This window comes from Canis lupus, chromosome 6 (assembly GCF_003254725.2).
Source record: "Canis lupus dingo isolate Sandy chromosome 6, ASM325472v2, whole genome shotgun sequence".
Taxonomy (NCBI): domain Eukaryota; kingdom Metazoa; phylum Chordata; class Mammalia; order Carnivora; family Canidae; genus Canis; species Canis lupus.
This window is the reverse complement of record NC_064248.1, coordinates 77,107,165-77,129,649: the sequence shown is the minus strand read 5'-3', so window position 1 is coordinate 77,129,649 and position 22,485 is coordinate 77,107,165. Positions and strand designations below refer to the sequence as shown.

At 62.7% G+C, this 22,485-nt stretch overlaps 1 protein-coding gene across 4 annotated transcripts in view; it reads right to left on the bottom strand.

Moving 5' to 3' along the window:
* GNG12 (G protein subunit gamma 12) overlaps positions 1–22,485 on the bottom strand; it is an 80,253-nt gene that overhangs the window by 45,562 nt on the left and 12,206 nt on the right. For 2 of the 4 annotated variants that reach the window (XM_025418024.3, XM_035717935.2), the window contains exon 2: positions 615–668. The exons of 1 other annotated variant lie outside the window; for it this stretch is intronic. The gene's annotated coding sequence lies outside the window, so the exon portion shown is untranslated. Of the gene's footprint in view, positions 1–614; positions 669–2,277; positions 2,433–22,485 lie in introns of those variants that run through there. One more of the 4 variants, XM_025418023.3, reaches the window with a different exon arrangement.

Here is a 22,485-nt window from a genome sequence, read left to right as displayed (position 1 = left end):
TCGCGGGGGTGTTTCTGGCAGTTTATCTCGGGCTGGTTTCTCACGCGGCAGAAGCTGACTGCTACACGCTGCACGGAACGGCACGACCGCGGCGTCCGGGAGGGAGGCCACGTCACCGTCCCGGCCGTACAGGCAGCTTTCTGGCACTGGTACCGCTTACGTCACCACAGCGACAGGTGCAAGACGGAGGGGGGGAAACACGGGAACCAGAAGCCGGTATGTCGGCCGTGAGCCAGGGTCCGTCCAGCACCGCGCGAGCCACTGCTGCCCCCCTGGCTGGACGGGCACGTTGCTTTGGGCACTGCCTGAACCCGCGCACCATCAACAGGGGCCTTGCAATGGTCTCTTTATAAAAAAAAAACTTTAAAAAGGAAGTTTCATTTCAGTAGTGGTTGGCAAGTGATCACAGATCTTTTCCCTGACCACGTCCCTAGCGGAGGAACACGGATCCGTGTGGGGTTTTAAGGCCTGGAGACCTCGCGAATCGTTTCCGAGGCAGGAAGAAAGTGTGAATAAACAGACGCCGGAGTGGAGCGCTGGGCCGGGGGGTCTGGCCCGCAAGTGGCAGCGTCCTTTCAACGGTCACCCTGTGCGAGAAACGGAAGCGGACTCACCGGTCGGACGTGCTGTGGGCCACCGTCACCTTCAGGCGGGAAGCGGGGACGAACCTGAAAGAGTCAAGCGAACATGGTGAGGCAGGTGGGCGCAGGGGCGGGCGCAGCCCCGGGATCCGAGCGCTCGTGCTCCCGGGTGCAGCCTCTGCTGGCTCCTGACGGGCGACGGGGCGTCTTGGCCCATGTGGCCCCGCGCCCTGGGCAGGCGGCATCCTGTGCCCGGCCCCGAGGGTGCTGGCGTCGCCCGCGGTAGCGTTCCCGGCCGGACCCCGACGTGAGTGGGACGCGCCTTCCTCGCCTCGTTCCCTGAGCCTGTCCTGCCAGGACCAAGCCGCCGGGTGGAAGCCCCGAGGGTGATGCGGAGGGTGCACGGGACTCCCTGCGGCAGCTGCCCGGGCGCAGACAAGCACCGACCTCCGGGTCACCGGTGAGGGTGCGCCGGGGGCAGTGCTGCTCCACGGAGGCGAGATGCGAGCCCCACATGTGCTTTCACGCTCCCAAGTAACCCCACGGGAAGGGCAAACCCCAGGGTGCTCACTGCATCCACGCGGGCGATGAGGTGTCGTCGGGTAATGAACGTAAACGCCACTAAGGAGCCATTTCAGTGTTTCGTTCCGAGCAGGTCGGCTTGGGACTGAAGGCGGCCACACGTCGGGGGGTACGGCCCGCCACGCGCAGGGAGACCCCCCCCGGCCGCCGGGTGCTGGCAGGGCAAGGCACGCGCACACGGAGGCCGCATCGTCTGCTCCCCTGCCCTGGGGACACAGCGGCACCCCCTTGCGGCGTCGTCCTGCTGGGACGTCACGGGCGCTCGCGGGTGTCCACGCAGCACTAGGTACCCAGGAACCCTCGCTGGCAGCTCGCCCCCGCCAGTCCTCGCGCTGCCCTGACGAGCTGAGCCGATGTCCGCTCCCGTTCATGACGACACGGAGGCCCCGGGAGGTGAAGAGCTGGCCCAAGGCTCCACGATGCTCACCACACCTCGGGGGCGCCTGTTCGTGGGGCCTTTGTTTTAAAGGATTTATTTCAGTAAAAGCGAGCATGCGGGGGTGGGATGGAGGGAGAGGGGGGATCTCGAGCAGACTCCCAGGGAGACGAGCCCAACACAGGGCTGGGCCCCACGGCCCGAGCTCCCCCCCGCGCGGAAGCCACGGCTGGGAGGGCTGGGATGCCAGTCCACCGTGCGGCCTTACCTCCGGGCTCCCGACAGGCGAAGGACCTGAAATCGGACGCTTACTTCCACTTAGGAGTGGGCAGCCCGGGACCCAAGGCCGCGCCCGTGACACGTGGCAGGTGCCAGCGGTGCCGGCAGGTTGTGCTGGCGGCTGGGGCCGGGCCGAGGTCTGGGGCAGCCGGCGGGGGCGGGCGAGGCCACCCAGGGCGCCACCACCTGGGGTCCCAGGCTGATCCCGGAAGTCCTTCGGCGGCTTCCTCGAGCTTCTGCACTTCCTCAGCCCCCAGGGGCCCGTCGCCGCCACCCGTAGGGCCAGACCTGCCCGCATGCCCAGAGGCTGATGCCTCACTAGCTTGTGCCTTGCGTGTCCTGCTGTCACGCACTCGCCTCCCTCCTGCACCGGCCGCCCCGTAGGTCACCTTTGCTGGGAAGCCCCCGAAGCCCTCGGTGGCTCAGGGACGGCGCTGTGCCGCAGCGGCCAGCACTCACCGGGCTCCGTGGAGAAGTCCATCCGGCACTAGTCCACGCGCTTCCGCTCCCCCAGCCTGCTCAGCAGCCACACGGGGTGGGTCCTCCCACGCCCACTCAGCAGGTGAGCAAACCGAGGCACACGGGTCAGCAGCCTGCGGCCACCCGGGCCGTCGGTGCCGAGCCAGGCCGTGCACAGAACCACCGGGGCAGGAGCGTCCTTGGGCGGGAAGCACGTCGTGACGGCAGCAGCTCCCGCAGCCAGTGTGTGTGGGGGGCTGGCATCGTCCTCGGCCCGGCCAGGCCTGTCTCGCCTCCGACAACTCCCCACTCCCCTCCGAAGCCTCAGCTGGCCGTGACCCGGGAGAGCCAGAGAACACACTGTCTTCTTAGAAACATGATATTCAAGGGAAAAAAAATAAGACACGAAATCCCTTTTCTTCAGGTCTACTTGGTCTCAAAGACTTGGTGGGCGCGTTCCAAACGTGGCTTCAAACAAAAGTCTCTGTGGCCAGTCTCCTTTTGCCGTCAGGCGGCGGCTTGTCCGCTCCGCCCCGCAGGTCGCGACAGGTGACCTTGGAGGACGCTCCTCTGCTTCCCCAGCAGGAGGCAGACACGACTTGCAAGACGCAGGACATCAGGGGCCTGGGGGTGGGGGGAGCGTCCTTGGGCTCACGGCAGGGGCGGGAGGGGGACAGTGGCCTCGCGAGAGCAGCTGCACGCACGCGGCTGTGACACCCACCCCACGGCCTCCGCCGCAGACAGGCCACACCGCCCACGCACAGGCACCAGCGTGGTCTCCATCACGACGACTGCGCCGGGACTCTTCCTGAGAAGAGGCGTTCACTGGGCACAAACCCCGTCCCGGGCACAGCTGCACGGCGGGAGACACGGCTGTGAACGAGGGGACGAGGCTCCCGACACCGGGCCTGGCACTGCGACAGAGCCAGGGGACACATGGGCACCCAGACGAGTCCCTACAGGCGCCTGACATGGAGCAGGTCCCGCGGATGCTTCCACGTAAACATGGGAGCAGCAGGACCGACCGGAGAGCTTCGTGGTGCATCGGGCGGCTGCGTGGACGGGCCTGAGGGCTGCGGATGAATGGGCCGGGGCGGCCACCTGCGGGGCCGTGCACTTGTCCGGGGACACACAGTGCAGGCCAGTGAGGGCGCTCAGGGCAGGGGACCCACTGACGAAGCAGCCCTGAGGGACGAGGGAGACGACAGGTGCAGACAACACCGCGGCTCTGGCTCGAGCGACCGGCAGCTTCCGTGGGGGAGGAGCAGGCTGTGGGGGGACGGACACCGGGAAACCCGACCTGGCCGATGTGCAGGGGGCTTGGGGCCGAGGCGTCCGAGTCCGGCTCCTGGCTCAGACCACAACCTCGGGGGTCCCGGGACCGGGCCGCACCTGGAGCCCCTCACTCTGGGGCATGTGCTCGCAGACGCTCTCCCTGCCCCCCTCCCCGTGTACTCGCTCCCTCTCCCTCCAGTAGACCATCTTCATTTTACAAGAACAGGACACCGACGGGACCCTGTTCACTTGGAGAGACGCAGGTGAGCGTCGGGGGCAGGCAGGCTCTGGCACAGCTCTGTCCACGGCAACGGCGGCGGCTCTCGGCGAATCCCACCCAACACGGCTGGAAGCTCCTCCCTGGTCCCGGGGCCAGAGTGCAGGTGAGCGAGCACACGGGAAGCGGCTACTGGGCCGCACGTAAGGAGCTGCGTCCCAGGGGTGCCCGCTGGCTCCGGTCACGACCCCACAGACCCGGGATGGCCGAGCTCACAGGCTCCCCACGCCCTGGGGATGCTGCTCCTTCCTCGGCCCCGCCCACGTCCTCAGCTGCGCTCTCGCATCTTCCCGACAATTCCGCTCGCTGGGACTTGCCCAGAATGCCCGTGACACCTTGCTAGGCTCCTGGCGCCACAGATACTTGCTGCAATCGTGAAATACGGGCCTCTAGCCCCGGGACACCTGGGAACAGCCAGTGGATCCTGACTGCATTGTTTCCACGCACGACACAGCCTGGAGGGAGCGGGACGATCACGGGGTCCGTGGGCCCGGCTCCCAACTGTCTTCACTGCCCGCAGCCCCCAGCGAGTCACATAACCAACGGGTGCCTCCGCCTCCCCGTGTGCAGAATGCGGAGCGACCCGGGGGCCCCGCGTCGAGGGGGGCTCTGTACTCCTGTGCTCCTCCGGTGCTCTGTACTCACGCCGGGTCTGGTTCCACTTGCAAATCCCGACACGACATCATCTCAGGGGGCAAAACGGGCACGAGGGCCCTCAGAGCCCACAGACGGCGCTACCGCAGGCATGTGCCCCACAAGGCGTACACCCGCGTCCGGAGGCACCAGGAGTGAGGGCGGTGCCCCTGCCCACCGGCCGTAACCCTGGGAGAGCCGGGTATGGGAAGCCGCACCCCCAGTGAAGGCACTGGGGCTGCATGTCCCCAGCTCCTCGGCAGGTAACACGGGGACGTAGCCTGGCGACACCAGAGCCACGGAGAAGCACTCAAAACACACCCACGACTCCCACCTTGCCAACCTCTGTGGTGACACAGAACAGCCGGAGAAGCCACCGGAAGGTCATGCCCCACCGATGTTGCCCGTTTTCCCACTGCAAGGGCAGCGACGCCGCTTCACGCACGGCTCTGCAGCGACAGCTTCAGCGGGGCCGGGAGCTCTGCTGGGCTCGTGCTCAGCTCCTCACGGCCAGGTACACGCTGCTGGCAGGAAGCCAAGGAAAGCTCTGGAATCACGAGACCTGGACTGAACGTCCCTCCTGCACCGGTGAGGGGCAAGTCCCTGAGCAATTACGCTCTGAGCCTCGACTCCACAGTGTGACGATACCTTTCGCACACGGTGGCTGTAAGACAAAAAGGGAGAGGGACGCCCGGGGGCTCCGGGGTGGAGCGTCTGCCTCGGGCCCAGGGCGTGACCCCAGGGTCCCAGGATCGAGTCCTGCGTTGGGCTCCCCGCAGGGCACCTGCTTCTCCCTCTGCCCGTGCCTCTGCCTCTCTCTCTGCGTCTCTCCTTAAAAGGAAAAGAACAAAAAGGGAGAATGTTGGCCTAATGCCACTAGGACCGGCTCCATAAATGATGACTATTTCTTCCACTTTATTTTAAATATTTAAATGTGTGTTTCTACACAGGTTCATCATGGTTAAGGGGCCTAATAACAGTCCTTCATGCCGAAAAGTCCCAATTCATTAAATCACTCCCCTAAACACGCGAAATATGTAGGTTGTTGCCAGTTTTCATTATTATAAATAGGGCTACACTGGGCACCTTCATGTTCATGCTTCACCTTTTTGCTTCATTCCTTTACCTTGTGTCCCCAGCTTCCCTGAATTCCTTACGGTAGAGTTAATAGGGCTTTTGCTGGCGTGCAACGATGCCACCCACAAGTGACGGGGAACTCCTGGGCCTTGAGGCTCTGCACACCCAGCGGCGTTCCTAACGCTGTCTCATTCTGCGTTTCTGATTAGTGAATATGAACATTCCCCCCCCTTTATTGAAGAAGTAAGTTCCTATGTTTTGCTTATTCGTGTCGCGGGATCTTGACGTTTTTGTCATGGGTTGGAATGGGCTCCTTAGAGCTCCCGACGGCGCAGAGCTCGTGTTTGCATTTGCCGTAAATACCCTCCCGGGACTTTGAAGCTCGGGAGAGCCCCCTTCACATTTGCACAGCATCTGAATGAATAACCGGCCGCGGCCACGGCCACAGTGACTGTCGAGCCGTGGCGGTGCTTCCCGGCAAAGTGCCAGCCGCGTGATCGCCCTTCAAAGTCCACCCGCACCCGCCGGGACGTGCAAGCCACCCTGTGAGGGCGCGGAGGGGACGGCGGCTCCCACTGCGTCCCCGGCGGCCCAGGTGCCTCAGCCGCGGCCTGGAGATGGCCAAGACTGGACGCGGCCAGAAGAGCCAAATAAAGACACGCGTGTTTGTGCAAAATGGCTCATCATCCAAAGCACCGCCCGCATCACCTCCTGCCGCCGGGCCTTTGCACAGAGCATCGGAGAGCCGTGCGCCTCCCCGGGGGCCCCGCGGCAACGCCGGCATCTTCTCTTCAGCTTCGCTGAGATACAAGGGACATGAAAACTGCAGGGCACCGAGCGCCTGCCACGCGGCTCAAGGCCGTCGCAGAAGGCTGCCCGCGGCCCGTGACCTCGGGGCAGGGTGGGGGCAGGTAAGTCCTGCTTTTCCAGGTAGTTTCACGGACACCAAACGGTGCTAATCAACTCCAGTCAACAGGTTCTACGCTCGGCCCGACCTTGGTCACCTCAGAGCTGAGTCTACCGGCCTCCCCGCGGCCCCCGCCCCGGCGGCCACTTTCCCCTGCTTCTGCAAGTTGGGTCCGTTCCGCCTGGGAGTGGACTCCACGTATCCATGACGCCGTGCGGTGTTTGCCTCACAAGGAACGCTGGTGTAGTTTCAGGGAATCCACCCAGAGCCCGTACGCCTTAAAACAACCCCAGTAACTCAGACCTAAGGGAAGCGTCGCTTCGTTCCGCCTTGTTCGGACCGAGTGTAAGCGCTGCTCCCCTTGCAAGCATCCCCTCCCTCGGGCGTCTTGAATTCCCACGCTGCCCTCCCTGTCGGCCTCCCGCACCGGTCCGTGGGCATGTTCCACCCCCTCCGCCGGAGGAGCGGGTCTCCGGGCCGCGGCCCATGTGCGCTTGCACGTCCCGAAGAGCCCAGCGCCCGCTCCGCACCCGGCGCCTCACGGAGACTCGCTCAAGCACCTGCCACGGCTGCAAGACAGTGTTTAAAAAAAAATACGGTTTGGTTAAAACTCAGAGCCATGAAGGCCGCAGCGACTGCGCTTTCCACTGCGCCGCTCCCTGTCCGGCGAGCGCCACTGCGAGGAGTCCCGACACATCCCTGGGCCAGAGGCTGGCGGTGGCTGAACGACACCAGACCCAAACCGCGGTGAAGAGCGTCCGGCGACGCCCGCGGCCTTGCACGCATCTGTGCGGTGCTGCCGCCGCACCGGGCACCGGCCGTGCTTCCACTCGCAGCTTCCGACGAACGCCCTCCTCACGGGTTCACGTGCGCACACACGCCCGGCTACGGGAGGCCTGGCTCAGCCCTCGGGAAAAACGCAGATAAAAATACGGAACATCTGTTTCCCTAATAGCATGAAAATTCACAGGAAACGATTAACGTCCGCTGGGGAGAAAGGAAAATAGCCTGGATCAAATTATAAACCGAAACACCCGAAATGCACAGCGAAGCCTGCGCGCCACCGCCTCTTCGGATCGGAGGGGGAGGATTCCACCCTGAAACTCCTCGCGGTGGAAACTTTTTTATTCCGCGGACGTACGAACAAACAGAAAGCCGTGTGCCTCCGTCTGGGGGATGGGCTCGGCTCCTGCGCCCCCGCCGACGCTCCCGTGACCCCGCAGCCCGGCTCGGTGCCCGGTGTATTTTCACGGCGGCTCAGCGCCTCGCCCAAGGGAAAGCCGGCCAGGCTGGAGACATGGTCCTCCTGTGGCCTCTGGGGCGGCCTCGGGCTCCCGGGGGGGCGGTCGGCCGGCGGCCAGCAGGGCCCCCACGGCCCACGACAGGAGGGGGTGGGCCCTTCACCATCCTGCCCCTCATGAGCCTTTCCCACCTACTCCGAGCCTGGCGACGTGGAAAGCGCTGCCGAGAGGACAGAGACCAACATAGGCTCCGTCCTCCCAGAGCCCATGGTACGTCACGCCCACCGACGGGGCAGTGAGAGCTCCAGCACACGGCGTGGAACTGTCGTAAGGACGAGGAGTCCGGGGGCGCAGAGGGCGGCGGCAATTCCAGGGTGGGGTGAGCATGGCAGGCTTCCCGGAGGAAGCAGTATTGACGCTAACCTGGGAAGGACTCCAGGCTTAACCAGAAGATCCAAGCAGGGAGGCGTGAGCGAGGCAGGAGAAATGACTGTGCCCATGCCCCAGGGGGAGGGAGGCCCCGGAGGGATGGAAGCCCCGGGGTCAATGCCCCAGAGGGATGGAGGCCCTGAGGGAGGGAGATCCTGGAGGGAGGGAGGCCCCAGGGTCAATGTCCCAGAGGGAGGGAGGCCCCAGAGGGAGGAGGCCCCAGGGGGAGGGAGGCTCCAGAGATACAGAGGCCCTGGGGCCAATGTCCCAGAGGGAGGGAAGCCCGGGAGGAAGGGACACCCTCCCCCCCAGCGCCCACATCCACACCCAGCGCCACCCGGGCTACGCAGCCTGGAGGGCCGGCAAGCGGGGCGCCTGGGCAGAGGGTCCCACTGTCTGCGGGCGCTGCCTCTGAGCCCCGGGGTCATGGATGGTGCCCGCGGTGTTGTCAACGTCAAGCGTCTGCTGAGCGTAGACCCTCCCCGCCGGCAGGTGGCTGTTCCTGGAAGGCAGGGTCCCAGGGTCCTCCGGGTCCCCGGCTGGGTCCTGCCCTCAAGGCAGTGGCCTTCAGAGGTGCACGTCCGTTGGCAGCCCCTCGCTGCGCCCCAGGGCTCTCGGCCTGCTCATCTTCCCACGGATGCTGCGTCCCGACCCCAAACGCAACGACAGCCACAACCAGACTGGGGACAGCTGTCCACACGGCTGCCTCCCGGGCGCCCCGCCCAACCCCATTCACCCGTGGCTTCCCTCTGCCTCCCGCCCATCCCCCGGGTCCACCAGCAGGTCCTGGCCGCCCTCCCTCTAGGCGCCCCCCGGATCCACCCCCTCCGGGCGCCTCCCCCAAGCTCCAGGCCGGGCTGCAGCACCCCGCCGGGGCCCGGGCTTCGGCCCTGCCCCGCCCCCTTTCCCCGCCTGCCATCCCTCAGCAGGGAGCACGTCACCGTGACCTCAAGGCCTCGAGCCTGACAGAGCTGTGGGGACAGACCCAGCGGGACGCACGGGCCCCTGCCAGCTCCTTGCACACGCTGGGCCTTCCGGTGGCTCCTTGGGCACCTGCCAGGGGCCGTGCCTCCCCCACGCGTCCCACCTACCAGGACACACCAAGCAGGGGTCGCCGGGGACATCCTCCTCCTGCCTGCCGGCATCTTCCCAGGGCAGTGAGGCCCACCCTGCCAAGCCGGTCTCTCCCTGTCGCCCTGTCGCTCGCTCTGAATCCCGCCCCATCCCTCGCCTGTGCCCGGCCTCGGGGGCCAGCCCGCTGGCATCTGCCTGCCGGGTGCTTCTCCTCCTCCGACGGCCGCTGCACCTGGACGTCCGGGGCCGTGGGACACACATGAGACACCCCTGAGCTCTAACCACCGGGGAGCGAGTCCCCGAGGGCCGGCTCCAGGCACGGCCAATGCCCACCGCGGGGACGTCAGGCGAAGGCCGACTTGGAGGCACGTCTTTACAGCCCAAGGTCTTGAGGTCTGCGCACGGGACCCCACTGAACCCTTCGGAAGGCGGGTGGGGGGCGTCCAAAGAGGAAATGGTGGGGGTGACCGCGAGGCATTTTGTCATCCAAGCCAAAACCCCCACAAAAACTCGTTCTTTTCTCTGTGACCTCGGATCTGGATTCCTAGGTCGTGTGCGCGGCGTGACCCCGCGAGCCAGCATCAGCCGAACCCTAGCGACCATGGGAGCATCACCGCCAGCGCCCCCGCGGCCTCCTCGGGCCCCATCCTCTCGCCCTCGCTCCGCTTGGCTGGGGAAGGATTTCACCGACTGTCCTTTGGCTGCCGTCCACGCAGAGCGTCTGGCAAGTGCGGGCTGCGGCATCTCAGAGGCCTGGAGCTGACGCTAGAGAGCGGTTCCCTGTCGTGGCTCTTACTGCTGTTTCCTTCTGTCACTCAAAACAAATGAAAAAAAAACCCCTCCATAGGCACCACAAGGTCACGTGCAGCCACAAAAATGCGCCACCCAGCTTAAAACCAACAGTCTCAACACCTGAGCTGGGGGCCTCGTATAAATAAATCACCTCCACCAAGCCTGACCTTCTGCCTCTTTTTTTTTTTTACTTTTTCAGTTAACTTGTGTGATGTGTGGCTGGCACGCGGGCTGCCACCTGTCCACACAGCCTCAGCACGGCCCTGCTGATGGAGGCCTGGTTTGCTCGGGTGGAGATGCGGGGCCAGCGAAGGGCCTGGGCTCAGGCAGCAGGGGCCCTGCCAACCCAGCGAAGCCTGAGGACGCTGGGGAAGGACTTTGCCTCCTCATCAAAGACGGAAGCAGCCTGGCAGGTGCCTCTCGGGTTCCCAACCTTGAGAGTGGTCACGAGGCGCAGAACCGTGACGATCATTCGCTGGCCGCCAAGAAGTCTACATTTTAAACTCAACACAGAGTAAATCAAAGGAACGGAGGCAGCAGAGATCCTTGGTGGCAAATGGCAGAAGCAGCTGCCTCCTCCACACTTTCTGAAGGCCTGGAGAAATAAGCCCCTACTGGTGAGGGCCACAGTGAGTCACGCTTTGTCACTTATAGGTTTTAATATACAGGAGATGACAAGGGAGAGGGGTGGTTTTTTGTTTAAGATTTTATTTAATTGACACAGAGCGAACACAAGCAGGGAGAGCAGCAGGCGGAGGGAGAAGCAGGCTTCCCACGGAGCAAGAAGCCCAAGGCAGGGCTCAGGGACAGGACCCTGGGATCATGACCTGAGCCGAAGGCAGATGCTTAACCAACTGAGCCACGCAGGTGCCCCAACAGAGACATTTGTGGATTCTTAATGTGGTTTCCTTTAATTTAGAGGTGAGAAAATTTGCTCAACAAACCTCAAGGTAATAGGGCAGATATAGCCTGCTGCTGATATATTATTTATTACAGAGGGCCTCAAGTCCTTCTCAATCCACAGTGACTGCTCCATCCATCCAACCATCCCTCCATCCCTCCATCCATCACTCCATCCATCCATCTAATCATCCCTCCATCCATCTAATCATCCCTCCATCCCTCCATCCAACCATCCCTCCATCCCTTCATCCATCCATCCAATCATCCATCCATCCATCCCTCCATCCATCTAATCATCCATCCATCCATCCATCCATCCATCCATCCATCCATCCATCCATCCAATCATCCATCCATCCATCCATCCATCCATCCATCCATCCATCCAATCATCCCTCCATCCCTCCATCCATCTAATCATCCCTCCATCCCTCCATCTAATCATCCATCCATCCATCTAATCATCCATCCATCCATCCATCTAATCATCCATCCATCCATCCATCTAATCATCCATCCATCTAATCATCCATCCCTCCATCTATCCATCTAATCACCCCTCCATCCCTCCATCTAATCATCCATCCATCCCTCCATCCATCCAATCATCCATCCATCCCTCCATCCATCCAATCATCCATCCATCCCTCCATCCATCTAATCATCCCTCTATCCATCCATCCATCCATCCATCCATCCAATCATCCATCCATCCCTCCATCCATCCATCTAATCATCCCTCCATCCCTCCATCCATCTAATCATCCATCCATCCATCTAATCATCCATCCATCCATCCATCCACCTAATCATCCATCCATCCATCTAATCATCCATCCATCCATCCATCCATCTAATCATCCCTCTATCCCTCCATCCAATCATCCATCCATCCCTCCCTCTATCCATCCATCCATCCATCCATCCATCCATCCATCCATCCAATCATCCCTCTATCCCTCCATCTAATCATCCATCCATCCCTCCATCCATCCAATCATCCATCCATCCCTCCATCCATCCATCTAATCATCCATCCATCCATCCATCTAATCATCCATCCATCCATCCATCCATCCATCCATCCATCCATCTTCTATTCTGCCAACAACCATCTGCTGAGCCCCCTACCCTGGACTGGGCACTAGAAATACACACAGTCCAAAGGACAGAAACTACTATACCCAATTTAGAGATAAGGATACTGAGGTTCAGAAGGTTTAACTGTTTCCCCTAAAACCACAAGTCTACAAGTAACAGAATGAAGAGTCAAATGCAGGACTCCCTGGATCCAGAGGCTCGTGCTTTCACTACACCATACAGCTTCAAACCCAGCCATCGCTTTGTCAGCCTAATTTAGAAATAACAAAAACTGTATTGATTTTTTTAATCTGCAATTTTTACTACCCCACCCTACCATCTGCTACCCTGCACTACATCTAGACATTTTGCCTCACGAAGACCAAATGCCCATTGTGCACCTGGAAGTCTGACTGACACCGTGTTTACGGGATGGCAACGTCACCACGATGACGCATTCATCTCCAACCCTCTGGCTGCTCTCTGCACCATCGGCTGGGGACCAGGGCCTAGTGGTCTCTGGCCCACGACAGGTCCTCTCTCCATATCTGCTAATTAAATGAAGAAAAATAAGCCAAAGACTAAGATGCTGTCTCAGGAAATTCTGAATGCCAGTTCTGAAGACTCTTAGCTTGATGAGTTGGTATCACTTCCAAGACCTTGGCAGAGACTGCCCTTCCAGAAGGTGCATAATAAGTTGCTGACTGAGCAATCTGCACATGATGATCACAGCAAATATGTTCTTGTGAAACCCTGGAAACAACCCAAATGTCCAGCGCTTGGATAGAAAGTTAAACCGACGCTACTTATCAGCCCAGGGGATTATTTTGTTGCCATTACAAGGAGAAAGATGTGGAGTGTGAGGACACAGGAAAAGAGCAACATGAACCATGGTTATGTGCAAAAGCAGATCAGCAAAGAGGATGTTACACTGATCCCAAGGACGCAAAAATACACAGATGGACGGACCCAGGCGTTGGAACGTGACTCTACACTCCTAAGGATGGTTCTTAGGAGCCCAGGAGCAGCTCAGAATCTAACAAGTCACTTGCAACTGGCTTTTCTCTCTACCACTCGACCTCCACAGACCCCCTTAGGATCAACATGACAGAACTCTCACGTGCTCAGAAGTGAACGTGTGACCCGTTTGGAAAACGTGCCTTCTCGGTGCCTATGATGAAAATAAACGCCCTACTGATAAAGGGCATCCATTTATCCGCCAAGCTCAGCATATACATTGTGCTCAGTGCCCCAGACCACGTGAGGATGAATGCCCCGTGTGTGGGTATGTGTGTGAAAAGCACAATACGTGACACTTTCCAAACTGCACATCAGATAACCCGGTCTGTTGTGCAGGGACAATCACTCCTTGCCGAGACTGGCACACCCGGAATGCTTTCTGCGTCAGGCCTGCCCTTCTACACCCTTTCCTCGGCTGACTCTGGCTTCTTCCAGAAATTTCTGACCTGATAAAAACACAAAAAGTCCGGCTCACAAGGATAACTTCCAAAATTCCTTTTCTACTCATACTCCACTTGTCCAGCCACTGAGATGCAGGTCCTTGAAAGGCAGGGACCCCCTACCCGTCGACACTTGGCTGCAAGGTGGAGATGCCGTCCCACGAGGTATCACCAGGGACACGACACACACAGAAAGCGAGTCCTAGTGCGCGTCCGGCACTTGGATGCGTCGGCAGTGGAGGCAGCACGAAGCCCTGAGTTACGCTGTGAGAAAACACGACTCCAGCATGAATAACACACACCTGAGACCTAACGCTCCACACCTGACACCTCGAAAAGCCCAACCAGGAGGGTGCGGCCGAAGAAAAAGGGGCCCCTTGCCAGGGAAGTCCTGACTTGGAGCAAATCCCCGACCGGTCCCACTGAGTGGACTCCCAGTAACACGCTTCACACCCTGGCTGGAGAGGCTCTGACCTAGAAAACAGGGTGGGAGACAGAGGGAATCCGGAGGAGGCCGGATCCGGTCGTGCCCGTAAGGTGGGCCCAGGGTGCCCAGCAAGGCCTGTACCCAGGCCTTCAGGGGAGGGAGCTGGCCGGGCTCGGCAGCTCCTGCAGCGGGCTGGGGTGGCCCCCCCCCGGTGACCAGCGCCCCCCCTCCCGTGACCAGCACCCCCCAGCACCCCAGGGTCTCCCCGTGGCCTCCGCCAGCTTCCCTGATTCAACTGCTCTCTCCCGGGCTGGCTACCCTCCCGCTTCTTGGAGGTTTTCTAATACTATTTTAGAGTGAGGGACACACGGAGCGGGGGACACACGTGGGGTGGGGGTGGGGAGAGAATCCCCCACGACTGGGTGCTGAGCACGAGCCCAGATGGGGCCGGGGCACATGATGCACCCCGAGGTCCCTCCGCAGCCCAGCTACCTGCACCCGGCGGCCCCTCCCCTGCCGGGGGCCGCTCCCCTCGTCCTCTCCCAGCCCCCATGTGGCTCCCAGCCACGCTGCCGCCCCGGCCACCCGCCGTGGCCAGGCCCCGCTGACGCATCCCCTCCGAGCCACCTCCTCGACGGTCGGCCCATTGCCCTCCTGCACGGCAAGGCCCCGTGTGGGGACTCTAGGGTGACCCCAACCCTCAAGCCTAGGTGTCCAGCAAGTTGTGCAGATACAGAGATGCTGTGAGCCACAGGGACAGGCTCACGGAGACCAAAAGGGGGGGCAGGTCACGGAGCAGAGGGCAGGGTCGCTCGCTGCGGTGGCTCCTGTCATGTGTTTGGCGTGAGCCGCGGCCTCCTCAGGTTCTGCTGACGGGGACCACCCGAGGGCCTCTCTGGGACGGCGTCCGGGCCGCAGATGGGAAGGCCCCGGGCGACCGTCCCCGCGCTGGCCATGCCTTGTGCGCAAATCCCCACAAAGGACCCCGGGAGGCCCACAGCGTCTACATGCGGGTCTGGCGCTGCCACAGGGCCCGGGACGCCCGGCACACGAGGCCACCTCGGGGCCACTGGGCCGTGGCCGACAGAGGTGCGGGGCCAAGCCACGCTAGTCAGGGTCACGCCGACCGGGCCGTCTGGCCGGGTGTCCTGGCAGGGCTCCGTGGGGCAGGCGGCAGGGACGCGGCCTCTGGGGGGCTCAGCCTCCGGGGATGGCCCTGCTGGCCCCCAACGCGCTGACGCCGCGGAGGCGGAGCACGTGTCTACAGCGGCTTCGTCCTCCTGGTCCTCCAGCCAGTCTGCGGTGCCGAGTCCGGAGCCACCGACGGGCAGGGCCGGCGTCCCTGGACGCCGCTAGGTCTCCCGGTGAGCGCCGCCGGCCAGAACCTCCCACCTACGGTCCTCCTTGAGCAGCTCCCGAACCTCCTGGTCTTCAGACCCTCTCCACGCCTCCAAGTTGAATCCCGCCAACGGCTCCTGCACGTTAGCCTCAACCTACCGATGTATTTATTACCAGAGGCCAAAACAGAAGTCTGAAAAATACTCACTGCCGCGTTCAAAATAACTGGTAAATCCTTGAGGTCTCACCCAAACTGACGTTGTATGAAAAAGCGTTTTCTAGAACAAAACAAAAAATTCCGCGAGGCAGCGAGACTCACGCGGCTGTCGACCTGCCCGAAGCCAAGTCTGCGGTCTCCAGGGGGGTCGCCGACTCCACTCCGGGCCTCTGCCTGCGTCCTGGGGACGCTCCAGCCGAGGAGGCCCAACCTGACGCCGGGACACGCGGAGCACATGCGGCCGCTTTCCGAGACGTCACGCCGAACCTCCGCAAGGGACAAGCCCCCAGGTGGGCCCGAGCCCTTTGCATCACCCTTCACACTCGCTGTGTTCACACCCACTGGCCTGGGGCGCCTTTGAACACGACCGTTCCTTGCACGGGGCCCTGAGACACGTGGCCTCGTGGAGCCGCCCAGGCCCCCGCGTGAGGACACAGCGCCCCCCGGCCTCGGGAGCGCTGATGTCGCCGGGAGGCCGTTGGGGGAAGCTCGGCTTTTTTTTTTTTTTTTTTAAGCGGTGAGCGTGGGGCGGTGAGGAATGCGGGCCGCGAGCACTCAGGGAGCCACCGCCGCGGTCACGACGAGGCACCATGCTCGGCCACATGCTTCTGCGTCATCGCAAAGGTCAACAGAACAAACACGTCAAAGACCATCTTGATTTTATAAAAATGAATCCGACTCTGTAGACGCGCTGAAAGGATCTTGAGGCTCCCGGGGTCTCTGAACCACATCGTGAAAAACGGTTGTGAAAAGCGCTCGACAAATATTCCGGGACCCCTCAGTGAGTGAAGAGACCTTCGTTCTAAGCATGAGGGTCTGGGACAGTTCAAGGGACCAGGTCTCTTTCCGCTGGGGCCACCAAGACGGCACAGGATGCTCAGAGGTTCCGGCGGGGGGACGCGAGCCAAGGTGGAGCTGGACGCGCGCGCAGGGGACTCTGCCGGAGCAGGAGCAGACCCGACCCGGGGCGAGCACGCCCGGCAGGGGGCAAGGCCCGCCACGCGCCTCCCCCCAGCCCCCCACGGCGGCCCCCCTGCCGCGCGCCAGGGAGAGCAGAGGCCGCCGGCGGCTCTGGGGGGGCTGTGCTTGCTCTCCTCATAATGAAGACGGGCAGCCCCGCACGGCGGCCAGCGCGCCAGACACGTGCCAAATGCCCCCTGAATTCAACGAAGCGACGAGGCTCAGAGGAATTCATTCTGTGCTCAGGACCAGGCCCAGACCCAGGTTCCGGGTCGCTCCCACCACACCCTCCTGTGCCCAAGGGGACAGAAAGCAGGGTCGTGCCGCGGGCGGCCTGGGTGTCGTCTGTACGCGTGGTTGAGGAGCCGGGGAGCCGGGGGTCAGCTGCACGAGGACGAAACGCAGCAGGACCGAGACGGCTGGCAGGAGGGGCAGGAGGACAGAGCAGTTTGGCCCCGTTTTCATGCCCAAAGTGAAAGGACAGACGGGCGGTGGCGGCCTCAGACCCCACAGATGAGCCCGAAGGCTGACAAGGCCCCGTTTGGTCCGTAACCCCCCCCACCCCCCCCCCGTCTGATGGCTGCACAGGCTCGTTGTGGGTGTTAGATGAGAAAACGCACACAAAGCAACCAGCCCAGTTCCTGGCTGCAGGGAGGGCAGCAGGCTGAGAGGGAAGCGGAGGGAGGACAACGAGAAGGAGCTACGCATCGGACGCCTGGGGGCAGCCCGCAGAGCCGGGGAGAGCCCGCCCGCTGGGGTTTCACAACCCGGGCCTGGGCAGGAAGCAGCAGCTCGTGCTCCGGCTGCCGGGTGATGGAAGAACGAGCATCCAGCGGGCCGAGGAGGCCGGACCTGGGGATGCCAGGGCCAACGTCACCACGGTCCGGGGGCGCCTGGGGGGCGGGGCCGGGGAGGCAAGGACACACAGTAGGGCCAACCGACGCCTCTGGGACGCTCTGCACGGGGACACATGGAACAAAAGGGAGAAAGTGGGGTCAGGGACTCACACGGAAAGGAAGCACCTGCCGAAAACCAGTCCTGACCGGCTCCCAACCCTCACCCGCACGGCACGTTTAGGCCCCGCGTCCATCCGCTGTCCTGTTGCTCTGCCAAACCGGACGTCTGAAGGGCATTCGGCGCTTCCCCAGATGCAAACTTCTCAAAGGTGGCATTTGGGGCCCGTATTATTATTATCATTATTATTATTAGGGCCTGTATTATTTTCAAGGTCCTCTGTTATGATCAGTAAAGAACAGGACTGTCATCAGGTGAGTCCGTCCCCCCAAGACGCGGTCCTGGCCCAGACGTCGCAGGTGCGCTCGGTGCCAGTCGTGCGGCCGAGGGGCCGGGAGCACACACAGCAGGCGTTGCAGGACGAGCGGCAGACGGAGGGCCGGGTGCTGTTGGCCACGGGCGTGAGGACACACCCAGGATGACGGATGCGTCCGGCCGAAGTCCTCGGGCTCCCGGTGAGGGACTGTTCACCTGCGAGGAACTGCTCGCTCCCTTCTCCGGGGCGGAAGCTGGCTCTTGGGGGACAGTAGTGAATACTACAGTCTGCGGCCCGCCCGAGCCAACCCTGCCCAATAAAACCTGACTCCTCTCTCACTTATCATACTCACCTCCCTAGGGAAACACCTACGTTCGTTTAAATTTAAGCCACCTCGTGACACTTCTCTCTCCTTCCAGGATCGTAATGAACACAAGGTCAGGACGCACCAGTCGAGAAGTTGAGAAGGTTCAGGAAAAGCGGTGAGAGACCAAACGCAGGAGATGGTGGAGGAAACGACAAGGAGAACGGGATTTTCCTCCTTCCCTTCCCTCCCTGTCAGGCCCCGCGGGACGTGCGGACCACGTGTGGTGTCCCTTTCCATCCTGAGGACCCTCCAGCGCAAGCCGCGCTCTGGGCCCAAGTCAGGCACACAGTAGGGGCACGATGACCCCAACCCCGAGCAGCGCGGGCAGCCTGGGCACGTCTGATGGAAGGGGAGAGTTTCTGCTCCGGGTGAGCCTCCCCCACACGGTCACTTGCATGAGACGGGAGAGAAGCAGAAACGCAGCCGGGAGAGGGGGCACAGGACACAGAGCGCAGGACATGCCCGGGTCTGGGAGGAAGAGCGGGCCCGGCCAGCAACGGGGCAGGGAGAGGCCAGGACGCGGGGACGCCAGGTCAAGGCTGCGGCACGGCACGGGCCGGCAGGGGCGAGATATCCCACCCCGGGAAGGCGGCACCGTCCCAGCAACTTTCCTGAATGAGACTCACTTCATTACACTGTGTCTGCTTCCGTTTCCCCAGGGCCCAGACGGTGGGGAGGCGCCCGCCCCGTGCTCTGGTGCCATCGTGCCCGGTCGTTCCCCGTAGAAACGCAGCTTCTCGCCATCAGGGACCAAACAAGCAACTCGCAAGCCTCCGTGAGAGTAGCTGCCCTTGCGTCCACAGTGGGAGACGCTTGATCCACACGGACTCTGTCCTTAACGGGAGACCTGCTCCGACTTCCCAGCGTCGTGTCACGGGACACATCGATCGCCGACGTCCAGTAGGGGAGACGTGCGGCCTGCGGGTCAGGCCTTCTCACATCTGGACGTTCAAACCCCCGACTACAATCCTCCCCCATCCCCGCCTTGGGCCACACAGTGGGGATCCCGGGCCCACAGGCGGCAGGTGTCCTTGGGGTCTGGCCCCCCATTCAGCAAGGGCAGGTGAGTCACCAGAACTCTGCAGCCTCGGTCTCCTCCTTGGTGACTCGGGGGCAGTAGCGCAAGCTTGCGGCTTGGAGCGGCACGGAGTCCAACACGGGGCCTGACACTCAGTACGTAGCGAACGCTACTCCTTCTGTTGTCCACACTCGGTGGTTCTCTGGTCCAAGTGCCCCCGGGACCAGCCCCTCGGCCCCATCGGGCAGCTGGGTGCACGGACGGTTTTCCAAGCTTCAACACGGACTCCTCCGGGCGTCGGCCCAGCAACGTCTGCTTTAACAGTAAGTCACGCGGTCGCTGAAGTTTGAGAGCCACTGCTCTGGGGAAGTGGTTTCCATCTTCTTCTTTCTAAGCAGAGGAAGCCTTCCGAACAAAGCTGAAGCACGTGGCTGAGGCAGCGGTGATGGTGCGGGGTGGTCTGGCGCCACCCACGACCCTGGGCCCGGCCTCTCCCTGGGCCGCCCGAGGAACCGCAGAGGCGGGAACGGCGCTCTTTGGTCGAGTCCAGATGTTACGGCCTTTGGTGGTGCCACCGAAGAATCTCAAAGACTCGACCACGGTCGTACGGTCGTACGGCAGATCCTGCCGCCGTGCAACAACATGCCCTGGGGTCGTCGAGTCGTCCTTCAGCTGAGTTGCTTCACACCGCGTCACCCTCGAGGTCACCGTCCTGCTGCCGTCTCTGGCTATTCCACATGCCCGGAGGCGAGCGTCCCCAGATGCCCAGCTCTGCCTGCCACCAGGCTGCGACCCCGCTCACACGCGGTCAGGACACCGACTTACTTCCTTGTAGCGGGAAGACTTCACGCCTCCGTCAAAATCCGGTGACAGACTTCTGGGACGGGTCAAGGCCCGTCAGTGAGCGCAGGCAGGGGTGGAGGACGGCGGCCGGGGCCGGAGGAGCACTGACGCGGGCGACCAGGGGCCACACCGGGAGCAGATGTGTTCCCTGCACCACACACGCTGCCACGCTTTCCCCACAGGGCGATGTGGGAAAAAGGAGCCAAAGGAAGGAGAGCCACAGTTCTCGAGAGAGGGGACCTGCTTCGGGTTCTCCAGCAAACGGCAGCCTCCGGGAGGACAGAGGGAGGGCGCCTAGTTGAGCGACCACGGGCCGGATCTGCCGTCTGTCGTCAGTCCCGAGTCCTCCAGCTCATGTTCCATGCGGGCTGCGAGTCATGGCTCTGACGACAGGCTCACCCTGACACACAGGGTCACCAGCTGCAGCATCGTAGGGGGGAGAAAACCCACCCAGGACTCACTCATCAAAACTAACTGTGCTTCCTGACACCAGAGACTATGGAGGAGAGGGAGGAGGGGGAAGGGAGGAGGGGGTGGATGGGAGGAGGGGAAAGAGGGGAGGGGAGGAGGGGGAGGAAAGAGGGGGAGGAGGAGGAGGAGGGGGAGGGGAAGAGAGGGAGGGAGATGAGGAGTGGAGGAGGGGAAGGGAGGGGAGGGGAGAAGGGGGAGGAGGGAGAGGAGGAGGAGGAGAAGGGGGAGGGGAGGAAGGGGAGGGGGAGGGGGAGGAGGGAGAGGAGGAGGAGAAGGGGGAGGGGAGGAAGGGGAGAGGGGGAGGGGGGGGAGGGGAGGAAGGGGAGGGGGGGAGGGGAGGAAGGGGAGGGGAGGAGGGGGAGGAGGAGCAGAATCGTCATTATTTTAGAGGAAGACAGTGACATGATGAGGCAGCTGAGGAGGAAGGCCCGGCACCTGCCCGTCCTGCAGGGCCCCACGCGCGGGCCGGCTGGCCCAGAGGGAGCCTCGGGGTTTGGCAGCAGGACGGTGCACCTGCGCCTGGGGGGGGGGACAGGCCTTCCCCCCCACGCCCGTGGAGCCGGGCCGTGCACCATCACAGCCGTGGCACGCGGGGCTGCAGCAGGGCTAACTGCCAACACGTAAAGTGAAAACGCCAAGTCCTCGGCTACACGAGTCACATTCCAAGTCACTCGGGAGCCAGCGGCGGCCTGACTGCCCGTGTCCACTGCTGCGGAATGTTCCGGGTCGCGGGGCAGCTCGGAGGCACAGCCCCGACAGGGGTGCAGCCGGGGAGAGGGCGGGCAGCTGGGGCCCACGATCACAGGGCACTGCCCCTGGGGCTGCAGGTGGCAACTTGCGACCCCCCCTCAGCAGGGGACGGAGGCTACACGGTCTGCTGGGATCTCTGCGGGGTGGGCTGGCTCCTCGGAGCATCGGGTGCCTGGACCCCCGTAGCACCCGGGCTGGGCCACGGGGAGCAGGTCCCCCCCGCGCAGCTCCCGCCCCCGCCTGGTCCGGCCCACCTGCAGCAGCGGCCGCATCCTGTACTTCCGGGAGGTGCGGCTCGACAGTAACATCCTAAAATAATAAGCACTCGATGGCCCTTTATGGTGCCGGATCCTAGAAACGTAAGCTTGGAGCAGCGCGAGAATAAAAGGCGGCGCCTCCCATGGCGAGCCCCAGAATCAGCAGGAGCCGGAGGTCACCCCCCCCCACCCCCCGCATCATGTGTCAGCCCCTCCGGTTAGTTAGGATACCGATGGCCACCGCTCACGGGGCTCCTAGTTCCCTGAGCGCCGGCAGGGTCCAGCACCTTGCGGGCCTCGGCGTCCGTAGCCCCAGCAAGAAGGGGTGCCATCCCCATTTTCCAGGACAGAAGCCAAGGCAGCAACCACAGTGACCGGCTGGCTCAAGGTCGCAGAACGGGACCTGTGCTCAGGCTGCTCGCCGCCAGGGCCTGTCACCTGCACGAGGGGCAGCGCCGTCTCCCCTGTACGGGGCTGGCGTCTCGGCACCCGGGGACAACCAGGCGGGCCGGGCAGCTCCGCGGCCGACAGCGAGTCACGCTTCTTGGCAGACGCGGCCCCCCTCGCACCCTGCGGCCCCGAGCCCTCCCCACGTCCCCGCGGACGCCCAGCCGGTCAGCGCCGCCCACCCAGCTGGGCTCTGAGCGTGGCCTCGGGCAGGATCGGCCCCCAGCTGACCACCACCACAGACGGGTGCCCACGTCTCTAGCAAGGCTGCCTCACCACGGAGCCTCGGCCCTTGGACGATTCCTGTTCTTTTTTTTCTGACGAAAGACAGGGAAAAAGATGAAGCCATTTAAAGATAAGCTAAAATCCCCAATTTTAGATTTTTCTCAACACCAAAGTTCAAGGTCAGAACTTGGGTGACCTCATCCCCCTTTGCCCTGCCTCCGGGATGAAGGCGACGACCCGGCCTCAGAGGTGACAGCACAGAACATGCTCCTGAGCTGAGTGCGAAGGGCATCCCTCCCGCTTTGGTGTGGGGGTGGGGGAGAGGACGCAGACGTGTAGGGACGTGGGCAAAGTGGCAACAGCGGCCTCGCTGCCCTCTGGATGTCCTTCCCAGCGCTCTGTGAGGCCTCCAAGCGCCTGACACGGTGGGGCGTCTCCTGTGGCCCCAGGCCACCTCTGCCCCTCCCCCG